General features: G+C 38.4%; 1 pseudogene; it reads right to left on the bottom strand.

The window, feature by feature from the left end:
- Positions 1-11,017: 11,017 nt before the first annotated feature.
- Positions 11,018-15,677, bottom strand: LOC101552231 (E3 ubiquitin-protein ligase BRE1A-like; annotated as a pseudogene).
- Between the last annotated feature and the right edge of the window lie 7,735 nt (positions 15,678-23,412).

The raw sequence follows: 23,412 nt of genomic DNA, 5'->3' as shown, positions 1-23,412 counted from the left end.
CTCGGAGGTCATAGGTAATGTCAGGAAGGGAACCGAAGTCTGCTGTTTGCAAGACAAGTGCCCTACCCACTGTACTATCACTTGACCCCATGAATCAGATCATTTCTATAGCTATTTACATTTCCAATTTTCTACAGTCTTATAAAACAATCAAATGTCTGAATGGAAGTTTTATGAGGTTCCTTTTATTTGGGGAAGAAAGACTTATGTTCTAGTTTTATTTCATACTCAAGTTTAGTTTAGTTTCATACTCAAGTTTAGTTTAGTTTAGTATTCATATTGGTGAAGGAATTTTACATGCAGGAAAGTATGACAGCCAAAAGCTATAGAAAAATGATATAGAATAGATGCAATAAAGTCATGACAGTATAATACTAAATAAAATTAATTGAAGGTACGGACAAATTAAAAAGCTATTTTTTTAATAGTCTAAATAAAAGTAATAGAAAGTATGGAGCAGGAGCATAGCAATTGGTTAGCCCAATTAGAAATAGACGGATTTGAAAACATGTGACAAACATTGTTTTTTGCTATTTCCTTTAAATATGCATAAGATAAAATGATTGAGGCATAATACATTTTAAATACATTTAAATACATTTTATGTCAATTAAATAAGATCACTATGAAACTCCTGGTTCAACAGAACTAGGAACGGGTGTCCTCTGACTATCTCCCCGTGTTTCTGGCAACTTGGCAGTCACGCCCATAAGCTGGCACCAGATAATTTCGTCATTGGCCATGATCCAGAGTCTCATTGTCCTTCTCTCCCGGGAGGGAGCATAACACGACACATGCCATAACCATGACACTGGACCCCGAGGCAGGCTGTTTTATTCCAGGGTATCCAGGAGGGGGGCAGGTGAGGCCTTTTACTACCCCAAGGGACTCAGCCCTGGCAGCCAAAAGTCTCCAGAACTCAACTGCTGCCATGCTCAGGGCTGCTCTACACACACTCAGGTTGAGCCTCACCCACAAGTGAACCTATTCCTGGACCTTGCGGCATATCATACCTCACATTACCACATCACACACCACCAATACTCCAAGAGTATTTATTGCACTACATTTGATGGGGTTTAATAGGATGTAATCAATCTTAGAGGCAATATTTTTTACAGATATATATATATATATGTATGCACACACATTATATATGCACACATATACATCTATATCTATCCCTCTCTATCTATCTGTCTATCTATCTATCTATCTATCTATCTATCTATCTATCTATCTATCTATCTATGCACATAAGGCTCAACCTTTAACATATTAGTGATCTCTTAAAGAAGGGCTTAATGGCCTCTGGGTGAAATACAACAATCTTCACACACTTTCTTTTAAGAACACTTTTTTGGAGCATTTTCAGTGTTTTTTCATAACAAGCAATGCAAAATAAATCATTTTGATTTGTTTTTGGAGTTGGGTTGGGGTTCGGTATGGAAACATCTGAAATATGGTGGGAGGAAGGTGTAATGGTGGTGGGATTGGTGCTCAAACATTAAATGTAATCAAATATTGTGAACTACTTTATAAAATAAAAAAATAAAATAAGTAAATATGATATTTAAATTTTAAATTTTAATTTTTTTCTAAAATCAAATGTGTGCTTTGGTTTCTTGAATGCATTTATTATGGTAAATAAGATATTTAATATATTTCAAAGTATCATCAAATATCACTTAAATACTATATTTTTGTTTGATCTTATAACAAACTATGTGAAAAACTACTTTTGCATAGGAAAGAAAGCTAATATCGAATAAAATTAAGTATCTATAGTGGGAGAGTTTGATTCTTGATCACAGCCTTCTGTTAATATCCATGATCTCCAAAACTCTGTAGATCATACATCCATTATAATTTCATTAGTAAAATTAAAACCCATGAATATGTTGAATGAAAATACTTCCTGCCTAGTCATATTTATAACTAGTTCCCCTGGAATCTGGGAACTACATGAAACATGTATAAAAATGATTTATTTAGCTCTGGAGATATAAAAGGTATTTGGAGACTAGGAAGAAATGGAAATATGAAGGAAGGGTAACGAAAAATGTAAATATGAAGAGATAAGAGAATATAGGGGGCCAGAGCGATAGTACAGTGGGTAGAGTGATTACATTGCATGCAGCTAACCTAGGTTAAATTCCTGGCGCCCCATATGGCCCCTGAGCTCTGCTGGGAGTGATTCCTGAATACGGAGCTATGAGTAAGCCTTGAGCTTCTCCAGGTGTGGCTTACCAAAACCATGGATGTAGTTAATATGTTGGGATGAGAACAAACTCAGTAAAAACTGGTCAGCTAGATGTGTGCATTTAAATTATCAATAAAGCTTTTATAAATAAGGGTTCATGGGCATAGCAACAAATAGAGTTTATGTGTGATTCAGGTACTCATTCCATATTAAAAATCAAGTAATGATATTATACCTGTTCATTCTAGTTTTTTTTTTCAGACTAGAAATAGGTATATACTTAAAGTGGCATTTAACTCATATCTCATTCAAATGTTAGGCCTGATTTTCATCCCTTACGAATTCTCTATTTCCTAGAGCTATCTTGATATTTAATTTCAATTTCATAATTATACACAATGCAATGATTTAAGAAGAATGCGTACATTTGATATATTAGAAAATGCATGATGCTTTCCAATCTGGAATAAATCAAAATTCACTTATATGACCAAGAATCCACAAAAAGATGTCTCAGCTTTTGCCATTCTATTATTCAGGCTTGCCCTTGAAGTTTACCATTTTTTTCTGTAAACTGTTTGTAACAATCTCTGATTAGTTCAGCTCACCATGAAGCCATTTCCTACTGTTTTATAAGTATGTCCTAGTTCCATTTTAGATTTTATTTAAAAAATGAACTGAAGCTACTCAAGGATTACAAGTTTTTGAATATCAACAAGGTCTTATTAACAGCATTACTTGAATTATATTAGAAACTTTGTGTAATCATAGAAATTTAACCATTATTTCAGAACTTGTGTTGTCTCAACTAATTTGGGGGATCCTTTGGAAACTGCATGCATTCTGCATGTGAATCTGAGTTATTGCTCACGCATGAACTTTTCCCCTCAACCTATAATTCCTTTTGTTGTGTTTGGCACTTGCACCTAAAACATTTTTTCACATAGAAAGTTCACTGGAGATTAAAAAGGTGGGATGGGACTGGAGCGACAGCACAATGGAGAGGGCGTTTGCCTTGCACACAGCCAGCCCTGGTTCAATTCCCAGCATCCCATATGGTCCCCCGAACACTGCCAGGAGTAATTCCTGAATGCAGAGCCAGGAGTAACCCCTGAGCATCACTGGGTATGACCCCAAAAGAAAAATAAATAAAAAAGTTGTGGTGGGGGGTTGTTTTGTCTCTATAGCATTTGCTTTCTTTGAATGTTTATCACTACTGTGAGATTCAGCTGTGACTATGACTGCATCAACTCACCAGAATCTCTTTGGCTTTCGTGTAAGTCAAAGTATATTTTAACGGCACTTCTGACTATAACTTAGGAGAGATACCCTCCAGCTCTGCCTTGAATCAGGACCATTCTACCTGTGTCCAGACATATGACTTATCATGGTGAAGTGGGAATGAAAGGAGAGAAGGTTTAGAACAACTGAATTTTAGACCAGACTTTGTGGTTAAGTGGGTAATGCTAAATGCATCCTTTTATTTGTGAGGCTATAGTTTATCTACTAAGTATCAAAAATCTAAGGTAGATTTTCTGTCGGTGTTCTTTCACATCTAATAGTGCATTATTTTAAACCTGAGCTCATTGACAGCAGGAAATTTATGCATTTTTATTATAGTCCTTATCACATATTACAGTGTATTATGCATCTTAAGTCTTACAAGGTAAAGGGATCGAAGTTCTGAACTGTGATTCCAAATATTCTGAGCGGCAAACCTGCTCCCAATAAGTCCTGTGGCTACTTAATTTGTTTACCTGTAGCGGAGTACTCTTTAAGGTGCTTTATAACAGTGGGGGGAGAAGGTTAAGCTATTGACTCTTTTATTTACATGCCTGTCTGAGAAGATATTTCTTGGCTTATTTCTGTTTGTTTAGCCTCTTACCTTGTCAAAGGATATCTCTAGAGGAGATTTACTTAGGTATCAAATCTCTAGTATTTATCAACAGTGCAAAGTCTTCCACTGAGTGCAAGCAGGGCAACTCAAAATTCTGTGAATGAATTATGTTTACTTAACAAAGACTTTACCCTTTTTATCTGGTTGTTTTCCTCCTGTTTCTCTATGACGCACCCAGGGGGCTTGCATTAAGCTTATGATGCCTGGCATGATTGATTGTGTTTCCAGTGACTGCATACTTTGCTGGGAGCTGTGGTTATATCTTGGAAAATCACACTAATTGAATTTACACCTGGCTCTTGCGAGTTTCATCTAGGTCAGGCCTTATAAATTAAGTGATGATTTTTCTCCCTTAAGTCAGTAAATAAAATTCATGAGTGGCCTTACATTGCCTTCACACTTCTGCAGTTCAGCCAACCTATGAGTCAAGCAGCATTTTATCCACTTTAAAGCTAATGTTTTGTGGTAGATGGCAATTCATTTATTAAAGGCAGACTATGGGAACACAGGGTAATTTGAGTTGAATTTCTGAGATCACTGAATTCTAGAAAAAAATGATCTTTAAGTGTATGTCTTAAGAAATTGCTAGAGAATATATGCTTTGGGGAACTATAATTTCTATTGTAAAGAAAGCAATGAAAAACTTTCCAAAGGTGTTAGCAGTTTCAAAACCACAAAATCAGATCATCTTTTAATTAAACTTATTCATTCACATAATAAAAGGCATTTTTCAAATACCTATTTCGTAGCAGGTGCAGGCACACATGATATTAGCAGAAAGTTCATAGAAATAAACAGTCTGGATCTGGTTTGTGTTTTGCCACTTCACTGGAGACTTAAAGAAGAATGCGACTGCTGATTGACCTTGGAACTGCGACTGGGCAACTCCAACATGTCATCCTGTCTTTGGGTTGTGCACCCTGCCCATGGTTCTCAGAGTCACTTCAAGGATATTCTTGCTAGAGTGATGTATTATAGAAGCCATTCAGATGGAATATGTGACTGAATCCCATTGAAGCCTTCAAATAAATATTTATAATCCTGAGAGACAGGTGCAGAGATGAGTCTCTCTGTGGACCTCAAGGCAAGCCTCCTTCGTAGGATCCTGAGCTTATTAAAGCGCCGCCTACCTACCATTCTCTTCTTGTCTTGTGTGTATGGGGCCCACTTTCAGATTTAATTAAGAGTACTCCTGAGGTTATGAGGAGAAAAATAGAACACATCAGGAAAAGCAAACAAGCAAACAAAACAAAAAACTTTTAAAAAAAACCCTCATGTTGTTTTGTTTTCTTATCTCATTTTGGGTAGACAATAAGGTTTGGAAAAAATAAAGTGGGTATGAAGACTAAATTCACAGGCAAGGTAAAACATTAGGAAAGAAATTTGTGTCTTTAGTAATGCCTCTTTCATGATATTATTGGGACTGTTGTAAGGATGATGTGAGTTAAATGTATTGGACTTCCTCTTGTATATGTTGTAGAAAGAGATGAATCTGAAAAAAAAATAGATTTGGAGGATGGAGAGATAGTACAATGGGTAATATTGGTCTTGTTTCCCATGCATTTGACCTGGATTCTATCCCAAATACTCCGTATGATCCCCTGAGCCTGCTAGCCATGATCTCTGAACACAGAGCCAGGAGTGAGCCATGAGCACCACAGGGTGTGGCCCCAAGACAACAGCAACAAATAGAAATGGAGATTGTTTTCCGTCCAGTAAATGCCATGAGTTTCAGTTGATAATATTAATTGCCATATTTAGCACAAGACATAACCAGGTCATTGCAAGTACTTGAGTTTTTAGTGATGAATGGCAATAAATGAGTAGGGCAAGAGAAAGTCACTGAAGATGTTGTGGGCAGATACTGCATTGATATTAGCAAAACAAGAGCTTAAAGAAAAGCAGGTCTGCCAAGTAGAAAGTATAAATTTTTGAGTAAGAAAACATGAGCAGAATTCCATGCTTTCATTGTATAGAGAGGTGTGTTTGGCTGGAGCATTGTTAAAATAATCTCAACACCAGAAATTATAGCAGCTGAGGGACTCTAGTCCCACCCTGTTTGCCCTTGGGAAGGGTAGACACATTTCAATCACAAAATAAAATCATAATAAAAGGAGATTTCTGGTATGGAAAAGTTGAGCTTTGCAATGGGGAAGTAGCATAAATTTATAGGCTAGCTTGCATGCTATCACCAAAATTAATGAGATCTTATATATATAGAAAGAGTGCTGTTTAAGAGAGGATTCCACTGAGGTAGTCTAGGAGGGAGAGAGAGAATGTCCATTCTCAACACTATCATTCTTACATTAAAACTGCTACAGGGTCCTACAGGAAACCAGAACTTTCAATGTTAGGGGTTTTAGGTTTGTTTTTTTTTGTACTCATTTTGTTAATGGTCATATTTAAAAATTATTTGCTATTAAAAAGGTGTAATTTATTGGTGTGATCTCAGTTTATATTCAGTTGGAGAAATTACTAGGAAGTTACAATGTGAGTGTGGAGAAAGCAAAGTGAGCATTAAGAAATATGCAAGTTGTTAAATAAAAGATTTGTATTAATTTTTGAGGTTTATTTTAAGAAAGGGAAAAAGATAAGACTGATATCGGGATACACTGTGAATGATTTTTCCAAAGTTGGAGTACATATAAACATTCTGGTTAAATAGTACTGGGTAAAGAGAGTTAGGCTTATGTGTAAGGAGCTAGTGCTTTGAATTGGGTAAAGAGAGGGGCCAAAAGAATTTAAAATATATACTAATATAGATTAAAATTTTAATTGGATTTGTCCTTAGTTCTGTGATGTTCATGGTATAAGTGCAAATAATAAGAATTTTGTGATTTTTCTCCATTTCTCATAATAGATTTAGGATAATCTTGTAGAGTGTGCTTCTTTGGGATAACTAAAGCTAAGCAAAACCCAAATAATTGTCAAATGTGTTTTCTCTTCTTTTTAAGTACTGTATAGAAAGTTAAATTTTGTGGATTTCAGATATATATGCAAATATACATGTATATATATGACTCATTAAAATTTTCAAACCACGATCTATTTGTAGCTTGAGCAATTTAAGCTCTGGAAAATGAAAATATCCCTTTTGCAAATGAGAACAAATTTAGAAGCACCAAAGTTTGAATTATGATTTGACCAGCTTCTAAATATTGGAATAATTTATCCTGTGCATGAGTACATAGGTAACAAAATTATGGGCCAGAGAGATAGTACAGGGGTAAGGTGCAATGTATATTGTTCCCTGAGCACTACTGGGAAGGATTCTTAAGACCATAGTCAGTAATAAGCCCTGAGCACAGCCAAGTGTGACTCATTCCCCACTGTTCTCCCATAAATAAATAAAAATGAGCCCCAGAGTAAGCAATTGGTCTCTTCTCTCAAATCTGTACCTTCCTATCTGTCACCATACAAAACCTTTATGAAATTTGTAGGCTCAGTGTAAACCACAGCACGATAAAATAGCTTGTAAGAATAATATAAAATATTATAAAATATTATTAAATAATGTAAAAATGATATAAAATAATGTAAAATATAATGTAAAATATCACTCCTAGTTCTCCCTCTTGGAGAACCTGGCAAGCTACGGAGAGTTTACTACCCACATGGCAAGATCCCCGTGGTGTACTCATATGCCAAATACAATAACAATGACGGTTCTCATTACCCTGACCCTGAAGAGCCTCTGATGTGGCACCATTGTGAAGGGCGAGTAAAGAGAGGCTGCTAAAATCCCGGGCTAGAATGAATGGAGACATTACTGGGCCCGCTCGAGCAAATCTATGATCAACGAGATGACAGTAACAGTGACAGTGAATGTAAAATAAACATTTTAATGTTATATTTGTGAAAATCTAATCACTTATCAAATATTTGCTAAATAGCTGTTTGTACCATTAGGATATTTTGTCTAAAATATGCAAAATTTTCATAAATCATGATCATTGCTCTAAAATTATTTCTAGAAAAAGACTTCAAAAAGTTATATATTATGATTCTTTTTTTAAAAAAATATTGAATCACTATGAGATAGATACAAGCTTTTATGTTTGGGTTACAGTCTCACAATGATTAAACACCCATCCCTCCACCAGTGCAAATTACCCCCCACTAATCTCCCCTGTACATCCTCCCCTTTCCCACCCTCCCCATACTCTGTCTCTACTGTTGGGCATTATGGTTTACAAATACTCACAGATACTGAGAGGTTATCATGTTTGGTCCATTATCTTCTCTCGGCACACATCTCCCATCCCGACTGATTCCTCCAGCCAGCATTTTCTAAGTGATCCCTTCTCTATTCCATCTGCCTTCTCCCCTCCGTTCATGAAGCAGACTTCCAGCTATGGGGCAATCCTCCTGGCCCTTGTATCTGCTGTTCTTGGGTGTCAGCTTCATGTTATGTTAGTCTATACTCCACAAATGAGTGCAGTCCTTCTATGTCTGTCCCTCTCTTTCTGACTAATTTCACTTAGCATGATACTCTCCATGACAATCCACTTATAAACAAATTTCATGACTTCCTCTCTCCTAACAGTTGCATAGTATTTCATTGTGTAGATGTACTAAAGTTTCTTTAACTTTGGGTTGTTTCCAGATTTTGGCTATTATGAATAGTGTTGCAATGAAAATATAGGTACAGATGTCATTCCTACTGTGTTTTTTTGCATCCTCGGGATATATTCCCAGAAATGGTATTGTGGGGTCATATTTCTAGCTCAATTTCTAGTTTTTTTTCAAACTGAATTCTGCTTTATTTGAAGTTTATGGAGTATCAAGTCTTTTTTTTTTTTTAATTGAATCACCAAGTGGAGGGTTACAAAGTTCTCAGGATTATGTCAGTTATACAATATTCAAACACCCTTCCCTTCACCAGTGCCCATCTTCCATCACCAACCCCCCCAGTATATCTGCCGCCCCCTCCCACCTCCCTAGTCCCCACCCTTGTACGTGATAAGTTTCACTTCATTTACGCTTATCTCGATTACATTCCATGTTTCAACACACAACTCACTACCGTTGCTGGGGTTTCCCCCCAAAAAGAAAAAGACAGTCCTATTGCCAATGAGGCATTTGATAGTTCTCCATTGCTAAGAATATAGAGATATTAAGTCCTGCTGTTTGTTACATAACTTTTCTTTTTCCCCCTTGCCCCGCGCCACCGAGTTCACGCCTGTTTAGTAATCGCCACGCTGTCTGACAAAGGGAAAAAAACCGAAGAGGATGATTATTTCCCGTCATCAGCCGGCGTGGGGCTCTGGCTTAGTTGATAGTCTAGTAGAGTGTCTGCAAGCAGTTTCTGGAACCAAAGGTCTTGCGCTGATATCGGCTCCGGCTCGAGATACCACCAGCATCCCGCTGGTCCATGTACCTAATTTTTCCCCTTATTTCCCATTCCCACGCCACCAGGTCTGTTTGCTTAATGGACATCACACTATGTTTGACACCACACCACGTTTCTTCCCGAGAAAGAAGGATATTTCTTCTCAGCCGGCGTGGGGATATAGCTTAGTTCAGTCTAGAGAGATGGCTACCACTTTGATTGCCTTCAATATTTCAGCAAAAGACTTACTATTCTTGTTAGGATCACCCACAAAAGTCCGACTCATTAAGAAGGAACCATTACATATTGCTGATACTAAGATGACATTAGGTCACGCGGCCGCTGGGTTTCTGTCTAAAGTCCAGGGAAAAAGTTGAAGGAGAGAGAGAGAGATTTCCGCACGGCGGACCTGGCGGAAACTCTCAAGTCACATACTGCAGGTTGCTGGTGGGCTGCTGGTGTCCCAAGCAGCTCCTTCCTCTTCGTCAGTCATTCTGGGGGTGCGGGCGCGGAGAAATGGGAAAGCCCACGTGGCTGCACTCTCTTTAAGTGTCCGATGTGGGCGGAGACCGGTACTTCCCCGCCCTCGATCCCCCGCCAGCCGCGCCGCGCGTTTGGGTGCGTCTCTCTCTCCATTTTGTGCTCAGAGAAGTGGGGTAGATGCTGGAGTATCAAGTCTTACAGAAACATTATAGAGAATCTTCTGTAACAGACAACAACAGATCACAGAAATCTCTGCAGAGAGAATAAGAATAATTCATTGTGAACCAAGTTCTCCCTTTATTAGGTTGTTAGATTCTGGACTTTACAGAATCTGAGAACTTTACAGGACTTTACTTTACAATCTCAGTCCTGTTCCTATCCTCTCCAATCCTCATTTCATTGTAAGGTAAAAGGAACTTTATGACTTGAAATTATTCTGGCCTTAAAAATTTAAATATTTTAATGAATAGAATATTCAAAACTTAAGTTACTTTAACTATGAAGCCATTTGACCTTAACAAGTTACTTTGCTATTGAATAGTTAATGAAATTACTCATCCTGGACATAATTTCATTAAGTCTTCAAGCCATCCAGGAAAGAGTAACAAAACTATATCATTTTTATAAACCAGGTTTACAAAAGTTTACTGCCCAAATTAAGAAAAGTTTGTGCCCATACAGATAGTGTAATCCTAAAATATCACCCACCCCTTTAAATAGCTATGTATCTCCACTCTTTGCTCCCTTCTCTATATCAAAAATACCACCTTGACTTCTTCAGGAGGAACGGACAATTCACTATTATACAGTGAGCCTGAGGAACAAAATGTTGAGTCTAAAAGCAGGAAGTTATACAAAGCTAGCAGGGGAAACAGTAAGAGTTGTTCACTTCTAATTTCATCCTAAAACCTAAGGCTAGCAATTAATAGTGTGCCTCCCAGAATATACATGACTATTACAGAGGAGAACCTGGACTTAGTCTGTGAAAGGCAGTTGACAGAAAAACTGCCCTTGTAGGTGACAGTCAAGAAAAGAAGAGGCAGAGGTTTGGTAGCTAATGAACAAATGTCTGTCTAGCCAGCCCCCTTTCTTTTGGCTTGTATCAACCAATGTAGATGAGATGGAAATCATTTGCACCAAAAGCTGCATTACACTTGGGACATTAGCGTTGGTGAGTATCATAGCCTGTCTTCACACACTCAAAGCAGAAAACATGAAAACACTTGGTAAATACAGCATCCTTTTTACACATGTCACAACATGGACAGGTCAGGCATGCCTTGTAATCCTTAATCTCCTCCATTAGAATTTCATCACATTTGGGTACATTGTCTGTTTTTTTTTTGTCCTCTCCAGCTTCCTTCGAAGTCTGGAGATGTCCTCCTGGGCTTGTTTGAAATTAAACATATCCTTTTCTTTGGTGACACTGTTTTCCACAATCTCCTCCTGAGAATCATGCAGCTTCTTCAGCGCTAACTCCAACTGTGTTTTGAGGTCATCTGCAAGTTGGGCTGCTTCTAGAGTCTTGCGTTTTTCATCTCTAACGGTTGGGTCCTAAGCCCCAGTTCTTTTTCCCCTGTGCCAATGTTGCTTTGTAATAGATGCTCCTTCTCTTCCAACTTCCTGACTACCTGTAACTGGGCATCAACCTGAGTCTTCAAAGTCAAAAACTGGTCTGCTAGTTCCTCCTTCTTTTCTTTAAGCAACTTATAGATCTGATTGGACCTAATACATTCTGACATAAGCTTGAAATTTGCATCATCCTTTTCCTGCAACTGCTGCATCAAACGGATATTTTGTTCCTGCATGTCCTCAAAGGCCTGGCCTGTGACATCCATCTCATAGAGGACAGCTTCTTCCTCCTGTTTGGCTATGGCCAGCTTCTTCTGCAGGTATTCTGTCTGCTCCTCGACTGCTCGGAACTTCCTTAAAGCATCCTCATCAGCCATTTTCTTGTTTTCTTTTTTCTCTTTGTCCTCCAGATCCTTGAGTCTTTGTCTTAGATCTTCCAACTCTGCCTTAGGTTTCTTCTCAGCTGCCATTAGCTGAACTTTGTCTCTCTGTTCCTTTGGGGCTGACTGGTACATATCTAGTAATAGTTTCATCTTCTTTTGGCTTTCCTGTGCTTTCTTGAATTCAATATTCAGTTGTTTGATAATTTCTGCCTCCTTCTTCCTTATGTGATCATGTTTTCCTTTCTCTTTGGCCTTAGCAGAATCTCTCTCTTTTTCTGACTCTTTTAGTTTCTGCTTCTCCCGCTCTCTTTCTTGCTCTTTCTCTTTCTCCCTCCTTTCTCATTCTCGCTCTTCTTCATCCCATTTGGACTTAATTTCATTAACTTCCTCCTGAGATGACTTTGATGCAGAGGGTTAGTGGGTAAGTCTTCAGAATCTTGATTTTGCTCTGCAGGTTCATCTTTAGGGTCCTCAGTACTAGATTGAGACTGCAAGAGGGCACTGCCACTGCACAGACGTGTCTTGTTCAGGTATGACTGGGCTTCTCTCTGTTTCCGCTTATATCTTAGGACCTCCCCTTTCAGCTGGTGATTATGATTCTGGGGGATACTGATGAGGTGACGGCATCTCCTGATTTATTGGACCTGCTTATTCATTGGCAACAAGGGTTTGCTCAAATTCTATTCGCAGCATTTCATATTCCTTGCAAACCTGGGCCAGTGTATCTTCTAGCTGGTTAACTTCAGTCCTCAGCTCCTTATGAAGACTAACCTCATCTCACTCAATGAGTTCAACCTGGCACTTGTGGATCCCTCTAGTCCCATGAAGCAGGGTCTGAGCCTCATCCAAGTGTGATTTCAACTGCAGGCTCTCATTGTACAGAACAGAGAATTGTGACTGCATGCAGTGATATTCTGGGGTCTCCTTAACCACCTCCTCCACTGCACTCTGCAATTCCACCTTCAGTTTTTTATTCTGTGTAGTGACTTCCTCACAGTAACAATAAGTCTTTCAATGAGAGACGTTACTGGTGCCCGCTCGAACAAATCGATGAGCAATGGGATGACAGTGATGTATGTGATGTAGTGACTTCCTCAAAGTCTTGACGAAGTTTGTCCAGCTGACAGTGCCGGTTCTGAGCCAGCTCTTTTTTCTCCTTAAGCTCTGCATTCATTTCCTCAAACTTCTGAGCATTGATGGTGATTGTGCCTCCATAAAGACTGCACCATAGACCTTATAACCTTTTGAATTCACCTGTTCCAGAACTTCTGCTAAGTGTCTGTTGAGTCTCTGTTCCCGCTTTCAAATTCTATCAATATCCCACTGTAGGTCATCAATCATGGATTCCAGGACACACACTCAGGACTCAGCTGTTTCCACTTTGCAACTTGCAGAACTCCTGAGACATGGTGTGATGCTTCTCCTGATGGAGGTCTGTCAATTCCTGCAGTATCATACTCTCTTGTGCAAGGAAGGAATTCAGCTCCTGTACTGCTTCCTCCACTATCTGATTATCTCCACTTTCTCTTGCAATTTATCAGAGATGGTCACAATCTGGGAAATAGCTCGACAGGAAGACTCTATATGCTCCTGAAGCTGAGATCCCATCTCTTCACTGGAACTGCTGGCCAAAGTAGCAAGGAAAGAGAAAGCTGGTTCTTGCCCTTTCCCTCTCTCTGTATCATCTTTCCATTCCTGATTGCTGATCAGAGTCTGGTTCTGGCTCAGGCACAACAAGGGCTTTTCTTTCTGTGAGGAGGTCTCCTAAACCATGCTCCAGATCGTAGTGTTTAAGGATGATATGGATATTTTCATCAAACTGACTCCAGTACCGGTTGATGATCAGCAGAGAGGCATCATCAGTACCCTGCCTTCATTTCAGTTTTTCAATGTGCTCACGGAGTTCATCTTCAATGGTTTGCCATTGATCCAGCATTTATGCCAGCTTGCGATTCTTGGTTTGCAGTGTTTTAATGTTTAATTCTTCCATTTAAGAAACACCTTCTAGTTTTATGGTCTCTACTGTGGTCCCTGAATTTCCACAGCTGCCTTCTAATCCGGAGGCATAGATGTGCCAGCCTCTCCAGTTGCTCTATTTTTCCTGACATCTTGGCACAAATACTGTTTAACTGACCTCCGCGCAGTCCTCCCACCCACAATTTCTAGTATTTGAAGAACTGTCCATATTGTTTTCCAGAAAGGCTTGACCAGCCGGCATTCCCAGTAACAGTGAAAGAGCATCCCACATCCACGCCAGCACTTGTTGCTTTTGTTCTTTTGAATGTGTGCCAATCTCTGTGGTGTGAGATGATATCTCATTTTTTTTTCATTTGCATCTCTCTGATGACTAGCAATGTGGAGCATTTTTTCATGTGCTGTTTGGACAATTGTATTTCTTTTTTTTTGAGGAAACTTCTGTTCATTTCTTCTTCCCATTTTTGATGGGTTTGGAGGTTTTTTCTTGTACAATTCTACTAGTGTCTTGTATATCTTGGATATTAATCCCTTATAAAATGAGTATTGGGTAACTGTTCTTTCCCATTCTGTGGGCTCTTTCTACATTTTAGTCACTGTTTCTTTTGAAGAGCAGAAGCTTCTTAGTTTGATGTAGTCCCATTTGTTTATGTTTGTTTCCACTTGCATGGTCAATGGTGTTTCATCCTTAAAGATGCTTTTAGCTTCAATGTCATGGAGAGTTCTGCCTACATTTTCCTCCATGTACTTATGGATTCATGTCTGATATTGAGGTCTTTAATTCACTTTGATCTGACTTTTGTGCCTGGCATTAGAGATAAGTCAGAGTTCATTCTTTTGCCAGTAGCTCTCCAGTTTTCTCTGCATCACTTGTTGAAGAGGATTTCCTTGTTCCACTTCACATTTCTCGCTCCTTTGTCGAAGATTAAGTAGTCATATATTTGGGAATATTATGATTCTGATACAAATTCATCACTTCTTAACCTATTTTTTATGTTATTTGTAACTATATGTTATTTGTAAGTTATCATGAGTTCTTTGTTATCATCACTTGTTGAATGCTTTCTTACTACTATGCTTGATGTCTGGTAAATTTAAACATAATATTGTTAAAACATATGTCTGACTATTTGTGGTAGATATTATTAAACCCATTTAACAGGTAGAATAAATGTTGAAAGTTTGCTTAACTTTCTAGAACTGTCTGATCTGGTTTTAACTCATTATCATTGTCATCTTCTAAGTAATTGACTGAACTAATATGTCCTTAGAAATGAGGTTTACAGAGTAGAGGGTTGGAGAGGACAATTTTTTCATATTTTAACTAGAAAATGGTGGTCTTTTAGAAGAAAAACTATTAGACTATTTCAAATAAAGTATACCCAAATACTCAGTTGTTGCTGAGGCAGTGGATTTATAAACCAAATATGTAGGAGAAGAATTGAACTTTATTTGTTTTGTTCAAAATAAATTAATGAACAATCTGATGCCGCTGGATAATTCCATTGTATGTCTAATGACATTTTAGCTGACCAAATTTGTCAGATAAATTGGAGGCAAGATTGCGCCAATGTTGCCAGGACCCCTCACGCTCTCCTGAACCCGGCTCACCACCTCGCCTTAGACAACACATGGCTCAGCACGCCAGGCATGGGTCTCTACGCATGATCCCTGCTGGAACTCGACTCGTGATTCCTGATGGGTATCACTGGCTGTTTTGCAAGATTCTGACAGAATGGCGTTAGCGGGGCAAGGAGAAACGATGGCAGCAGGCACAGAGTCACCGCCTGCCCCTGCCAGGCCTAGTCGCAGCGCCGGGGGACATAGAGCCATGGCGGCAGTGTGTGCAGTGGCTCATCCACTGTGGGGTGCTGTCAGCCAACCACCGGGTGATCTGGGACTCCGTGCTGGTGTTCGACTTGGCGCAGACCCTCCACCATGAGGTCCTGCTCTGCCAGTTTCTCAACAATCTTCGGGCACACTCCATCAACTTCAAGGAGATCAACCTGAGGCCACAGATGTCCCAGGTGCTGCTCAGAGATGCAGGCAGGTGCATGTTTGTTAGTGTGCAGATCATTGCAACATGCCAGTCAACCAAAAGCTTATGTTTGGTAGACTGGGAACAGCTGTAAAGATGATTAGAGGCTGCCCCCAAAGCCTCCATCCCTCATGGAGAGCCCGGCAAGTTATCGAGAGTATCCCGTCTGCACTGCAGAGCCTGGCAGGCTACCTGAAGCATACTCGATATGCTGAGAACAGTACAATGACAGTTCTCATTCCCCTGATCCTGAAAGAACCCCCCCAATATGCCACTGGGCTACACTAGCATGCAACAGGGACAAATAGAGACATTACTGGCGCCTGCTCGAGCAAATCAATGAACAACAGGATGGCAGTGACACAGTGATACAGTGATGTCTAATGACATTTTAGCTGACTAAATCGGTCTCTTTTGTTTTTGATCACTTGATATGGTCAGTTTGGAAATGCAAATATTAAAAACTTTGCTTTTAACTAAACTTTCTTTTAAACCACTCTGTTGACTGACTGTAGAGTGAATACTATAATCTTAAAACATAGAACCTCAATGCTATTAAATATATTATATACTTTTTCCCCCTAAAATTGAGATGAGCAGAAAAGCTGATTTTTACCTTTATTGTTGGGTCCTGGATCAAGGATGATTTAGGCTTTAGAAGTTTGATCTCCAAACACAGAATTTGAAATAGGCCCTAGGGAATGAGAAGACGCAGTCACTTTCCACTAAGATGAAAGAAATTGTGTTGGGAAACATTGTTCTTAAGACACTCAGATAATGTTAGCTTCCTAAAGACTTTAGTCTTTGTAGTTTTACCTATTTCCTTTTCAGTAAAGATATTTATTGGAATAAATGCATGGCTGTAAATTCAAGAAATATCTATAGTTTAAAGTTGCATTTATATTTATTTGATTTCACTAGTTTTCAATTAAATTTTCAATTTTGGTGTATCATACTAGGAGAAAAAAGAAGATTAAATGTCAAGCTTAGTCTAATAATTGTCCTAAAAGGAGTTAGTCTATAATTATTGAACAATTTAAAGAATTATTTTGTGATAAGTAAACACATATGTGTTTGGCTAACATTACCAGTGGTACAGAGGTGTATTGTCATTTAATCAGTTTATTTAGTATATGGAGGGTGAGGACAGGTGGAGGTTTCCTAAATGGTACCCAGGAGGCCCTTAGTAGCTGGCTCCTCCTGATTCTTCTCAGCCAACTGAGCTAATAGTACAATGCAAGGGCCCAAGAACAAGGTGGTTTTGGGACCCTCCAGTGCCAAGCATCAGCCATGACATTTTGCTGGTACTTGGAAGCCTCCAGGGCCACACTTAGTAGTGCTTGGTGGCCTTCAGGTATGTATCCAGGGATACCGGAGGACCATGTGGTGCTGGGATTGAATTAGAGTTGGCCATATGCAAGGCAAGTACCTCAACCCTTGTACCAAGTCCTCAATGTAGTTTTGATTTTTGGGATTTGTTGGGAAGAAAAATGAAGAAAATATAGCAATCAGTAAAAATTAGAAAGTGGTATTTCTGAAGAAATTAAGAACTTGCATTAATTTTAACTTAACTGATCCTACTACCTGCAAGTTCTAATAAAATAAAACAAAAGTTTTTCATAATTAAGGAAAATTATTTATAGCAACAAATGTAGTAATATAAAAATTGTTCTTTTTTGGTATCAGTCAACTCAGTATACTAATGTTATGGTAATAAACAATTCCCAGTCTCCCAATATTAGTGGCTTGGATTACATCTACTTGCAATTCATTAGTGAAAACTCATCATTATCTCTCTCTCTCTTCCAGCCCTTACAAACTATTAAGGAAACTAGGAGGAGAATCATAGAAATTTTGTGGAAGTGAAAAGAGACTCATTGAAAACTGTAGATATAGAATTTAAAACTGACACAAACCCCTTTAGGAACCAAATATTTGATTCACTATCCTCTGGTACATGAAATCCATTGCTTCCTCTCCAAAAATACATCTCAAAAGTTCTCTTCACTGATTCCTTCAAGTTCAAAATCTAGGATTACCAGATGATGCTTGGTAGTATATAAAGTAAATTTGAACGTAGCTCTGTTACAAACCCCTATATAGAATGTGGCTTTTCTACAATCTCATGAGCTACAAGGAAAGAAAGGTTTATACCGGGGGAAAAATACACAACTGAGAAAGCACAATAAAGACTCCATTTATAAAGAAATAACTGGACATATAGTGATTCTCATTGCTTCTTCTGAATGGATGAAATCTCGCTGATCAAAAAGTTTAAGAACATCAAACTGGGGATTAAGATTGTTTCTTAATTAGGTATTTAATCTGCTTCTTAGAGCTCCCCAGTTATGACTCATGGTTCAATGCTTTTAGGATTTTATTTTTCTTTCTCATTTTACTTGGTCATGCACAAAAGAGAAATGGAGAACATGGTTTTATTGATGATTATGAGATTCTCGGACTGCCTCCAACCTGTATCGCATAATGACTGTGGATCTGTTTAGATTTCAAGCAATTTAAAATTTAAAATGCCAAGCAACTTTCTCTTTTAGTTCACATGTATTTTTTTTCCCCAAAATATCCCACTGAAAATGTCTTTGGCTCTTTTTCCCAATTGAATCTAGGAAGGAGCATCATAGTAGCTAAGCCTACAGTTTTGTGATAATTTATTGGTTTTTCTTTTTCAATTCTATTGTAGAATCACTGTGATGACCAGAATCTTGAATTACTCCTTGTTACAACTGACTTTATTGGCTCTTGTCCTCCAATATATTTGATAAATTTATAGTTATTACTTTTCTTAATAATTTTTTATTACTACAAATTGCCACATTTTTGATGTGTCTTAATCTTTTTCAGTCCTCCTTACAAAACAATCAGCTTTTTTTTGGGGGGGTGGTTGGGGAGAAGGCCTGTGTGGCCACTATTTTGTAGTACCTTGTCAGTAAGTAATAGCGAGCATACACTATTGTTATGGTTGTTTTTTTCTGTAAACTTACCAGCTCATTTAATAAATTATCTGCACTTCAAGTTGAAGTTGTATAGTTGATTTTCTTTACCAAATATTATACTTTTGTATTACTTGACTCCCAGCTTCCCACTTTTTAATATCACTCATTTATTTTTCCACAACACTTAGACAACCCAGGGCATGTATTTTAGATTTTTATTAGAGTAGATATTTTCCTCTTGTACTTGAGGGTAAAATTTTTGTCAGTAAAGAATATTTCCTCTTTTTCTGTTTTCTCTATTTAGTTTTAGCCAATAAGAAGCTATTTTGCTATAAAAAGCAACATCTCTATCAGTGTTCTACACTGAATCTTCTTAAACTGCATGTGGGAGTCATGAAAAATTTTCTAGCTTGTTTTAAGATAAATATTTTAAATGATTTTTTCAGTAACTGTTGAATTTGTACACCTATTTTGCATGCTTGACTGGGGTCACATAAAATGTTCTTGCCAAATGGGGGTTTGTCATGAGTGAAAAAAGGTTATGACACTCACGCCCCTACTTTCTCTCCTCTCTCTCTCTCTTTTTCCAGTGGGAGAACTTTTTCCAGTGATGGAAGGTTCAACGTCTCAGGCATTGTTGATCTCGATGCTAACAGAGGTGGAGAAGGTTCCCTTTAGCACAACCAATAGTTAAATTCCTAGTCCAGTAGCAGTTTCTACATCATGATAAGAATAAAAAATATAATTACAGAGAATTTTTTTATATTCTTAAATAATGGAGGAAATAAATATTTGTGGGATATTCTAACAGCATTTATACTCTCCTCTTTTCTATGTTATATGCAATCCTTCAAGAAATGCTGTTTCATTTTGCTTTTAAAATATCCAGAATTTGTCTATTTTCCATAATCTTTATCAATGCTATTCTGTTCCTAAATTACTTCAATAACCGCCTGATATTTTCTTTGAAGCATTGTTATATAATATCCCTAGCTAAGGAAAATCCCTTCAATTTAATTGAATAAACTTTGAGTGTTTCTTTGATGCAAGGGTTTTTCTTCAAGAGTTTTTCTTCAAGTTTTTCTTCAAGAGTGTTTCTTCTCTGACCACTGGGGGAGACAATGATGTTAGAGAAAGGAGAGAAGTCAAGCTTCAAAATAATATATATATATATATACATATATATATGTGTGTGTGTGTATGCATACATATATATCCAATAATTAGAAAATGTGGTTTTGTGAAAAGTAAAATCTAAGGAAACAGTTGTCATTTTTATACATGTACAAGGCTCAATGAGTATCAGAGTTTAGAGAAAGACTCTATCATTATTTTCCTCTTCTAATTAAATAGGTGAAAATGACCTTGGATCAAAGCATAAATTTATTATAAAAGTAGTCTCCGCGGTCTCTACTGGGATATAACAGTAGGCAGTCAGTAAAAAAAAGAGGGGGGAAGCAACATCAAGGAATGGCCTGGGTTGGGAGAAATGACACAGATAAAATATAGTAATAAAGGGCAGAAGTAAAGGGAATGAAGACAGCTTTGTGTAATACAATAGACAAGATGTCAAAGGGCAGAAATTATATGCCCAGGAGATAAGAGTTATCCATCCATTCTTACTGGAAGGTTATGCTTATTATTATGCTATAGCTGGTAATTTTTTAAGACAACAAATTTAGAGAACTATGAGTACAGGCATATTTTTTGATCTGTCCTGTGAGGTGAAGAGAGACCAAGAAAGCAGCTCGGCGGGTGTTTTTAAGACTTGAAATAAATTCAGTAGGACTCTCCACTCTCTGCAAAGCGTTTGTGTTTAGTCTTACTAGAAACCACGCTTGCTTAGCATAGAAAGGTTTCTAGTCTCCTCTGTCTGGTATTTCTGAGTATGCTCAAGTAGTGTTATCAGTAGTATTATCAGTAGGCTTAAAAGAAACGTAAGACCAAGTATGCAAATAAAAAGAATGAAATGAAATATAGGATGACAGCCATTGACTTAATGATTTGTCCATTTATGCGCATAGTTGGTGGACTCCAGGCTAAAAAACTTAATTTTCTGAGTATAACATGTCCTGGCTAATTATTTGTTTTTGGTTCACACTGGTGGTGCTGAGGTCTTACTCTTGGCTCTGTGCTCGAGGATCACACTCTGGTGGTGCTAGGGGCCTGTATATTGTGTTTGGGATTGAGCTAGAGTGAGCTACAAGCAAGTAAAGCACTTAATCCCTGTACTATCTCTCCAGATCTGAGCAACCTATAGTACTCTGCAAAAGCTTTTATATTAAGAACACTGATTCAAAGAGATATATACATGGTATGTACTTTGCAGTGATATTTAGAGTAGCTAGTATTTGGAATCAACCCAAAGTCTTAAGTGCAAATGTGTACTTTCTTTACATATACTTTTATACTTTCTTTATGTATACGTGTGTGTGTGATGAACACTACTCAGCTAAAAAAAGATGAAATCTTACTTTTTGTTGCAACTTGTGTGACTCTGTAGGATGTCCTACCAAGCAAATCAAATCTGAAGGAGAAAGAAAGAATGCTTAGATAATCTCCAACATATGTGCTATATAAAGAAATAAGCAAGGAGTAGATACCGAAGGTTCTGACAATAAACTGAAGTCATCAAGTGGGGATGTGGCAACAATGGAGAAAAAGTGTCATTTAGAATGGAAGCTTCTCAAAAAATTAGAAATTGAGCTCCCATTTGACCCAGCAATACACTTCTGGGAATATATCCCAGAGAAGCAAAAAAGTATTGTCAAAATGACGATCACGATCATGAAATCCTGTTAATCACCGATTTCTCTGGAAAAAACCCGAGTGCCCAAGAACAGATGATTGGTTAAGTACCAAGAGGTTTGCTCCAGTATCCTCTCATTTTGTCCTTTCCCTGAGATCTTAGAAGTCTATCTTGACTCGGCCCTCCCAACGATGTCACACTGGGGGCACTTCCAGGGTCAGGGGAATGAGATCCAGCTTGTTATTGGATTTTGCATATGAATACACCATGGGAAGCTTGCAAGGCTGTCCCATGTGGGCAGGAAACTCTCAGAAGATTGCTAGTTTCTCCCAGAGGGAGAAGTAGGCTACAAGATATCACTTCTGGGAGCTTGCTTTTAAGTCTCTGGATGTTGGCCATTGATGGGATTACACACCCATCATGCATGAGGCCTGTCCCAACGTGTGGAGAGGGGCTTCGAGCATGGCTATAGCTCGGTTCCGGTGGTCTTCGGCCGCCGGGAGCTCTGCTCAGGGTGGGGAGGGAAGCTGGAGCCCATCCCCTCCGAGGGGCCCAGGGCAAGACAGCCAGGCGTGCGGACAAGTGACTCTCAGCCATCAAAATGATATCTGAACTTATATGTTCATTGCAGCACAGGATCTGGAAAAATCCCGAGTGCCCAAGAACAGATGACTGGTTAAAGAAACTTTGGTACACTATACAATGGAATACTATGCAGCTGTTAGAAAAGATAAAGTCATGAAATTTGCATATAAGTGGATCAACACATGGAAAGTATCATGCTAAGTGAAATGATTCAGAAAGAGAGAGACAGACATAGAAAGATTGCACTCATCTGTGGAATATAAAGTAATCAGAATGGGAAACTAACACCCAAGAATAGTAGAAATAAGTACCAGGAGGTTTGCTCCATGGCTTGGAAACCAGCCTCACATGCTGGGAGAAAAGGTAGCTTAGATAGAGAAGGGAACACCAAGTAAAATGTGGTTGGAGGACCCACTTGGGAAGGGAGATGCGTGCTGAAAGTAGACTACAGATGGAACATGATGGCCACTCAATACCCCTATTGCAAAGCACAACACCCAAAGGAAAGAGAGAACAAAAGGGAATGCCCTGCCACAGAGTTGGGGTGGGTGGGGGAAATTTGATTGGGGGGTGGGAGGGATACTGGGTTCATCGGTGGTGGAGAGCGGGCACTGATGGAGGGATGGGTTCTCGAACATTGTATGATGGAAACACAAGCACGAAAATGTGTAAATCTGTAACTGTACCCTCACGGTGATTGACTAATAAAAAAATAAACAAACAAAAAAAGAAAGTAGTGTAGATATATTAGCACTATCATAAGGGATAGGAATAATAGTATGTATTGCTAAAACTTAACCACTTATATTCTTACAAACCAATGTTACTTCACATTAAACAATCAATGTAAATAAGGCCAGTTACAAACAATTGACTTAACTCTTTTGTGGCAATTTCAAGTGCCTGAAATTTGAGGGAATTGAATCTCTATGGGTTTCAGAGTTTTGCCCTGGGCTGCTCACATCATACAAATGACGATTTGCTAAGGCACGGCTAAAGCCTGACTTACTTGCTTGCCAAGACGGCACACCCACCTACTGTGCTGCCTCTCCCAATTTTAATTAAATGTACATATGTTCTTGTTTTGCTTTTGTCCTTTTTATTTATAACTCATCATTTCCATGATTGGAACCTATTCAACATCCTGAAATGTCCTTAAAATATGTTAGGCTAAAACATTGCATTATGGACTTTGAACTCAAAGCTCTTTGCTTAATGTCAAACTAACTTATGCAAAGTATTTAG

The sequence above is a fragment of the Sorex araneus genome, chromosome 1 (assembly GCF_027595985.1).
Source record: "Sorex araneus isolate mSorAra2 chromosome 1, mSorAra2.pri, whole genome shotgun sequence".
NCBI lineage: Eukaryota > Metazoa > Chordata > Mammalia > Eulipotyphla > Soricidae > Sorex > Sorex araneus.
The sequence above is the reverse complement of the archived record's forward strand: the minus strand, read 5'-3'. Positions and strand labels throughout refer to the sequence as shown.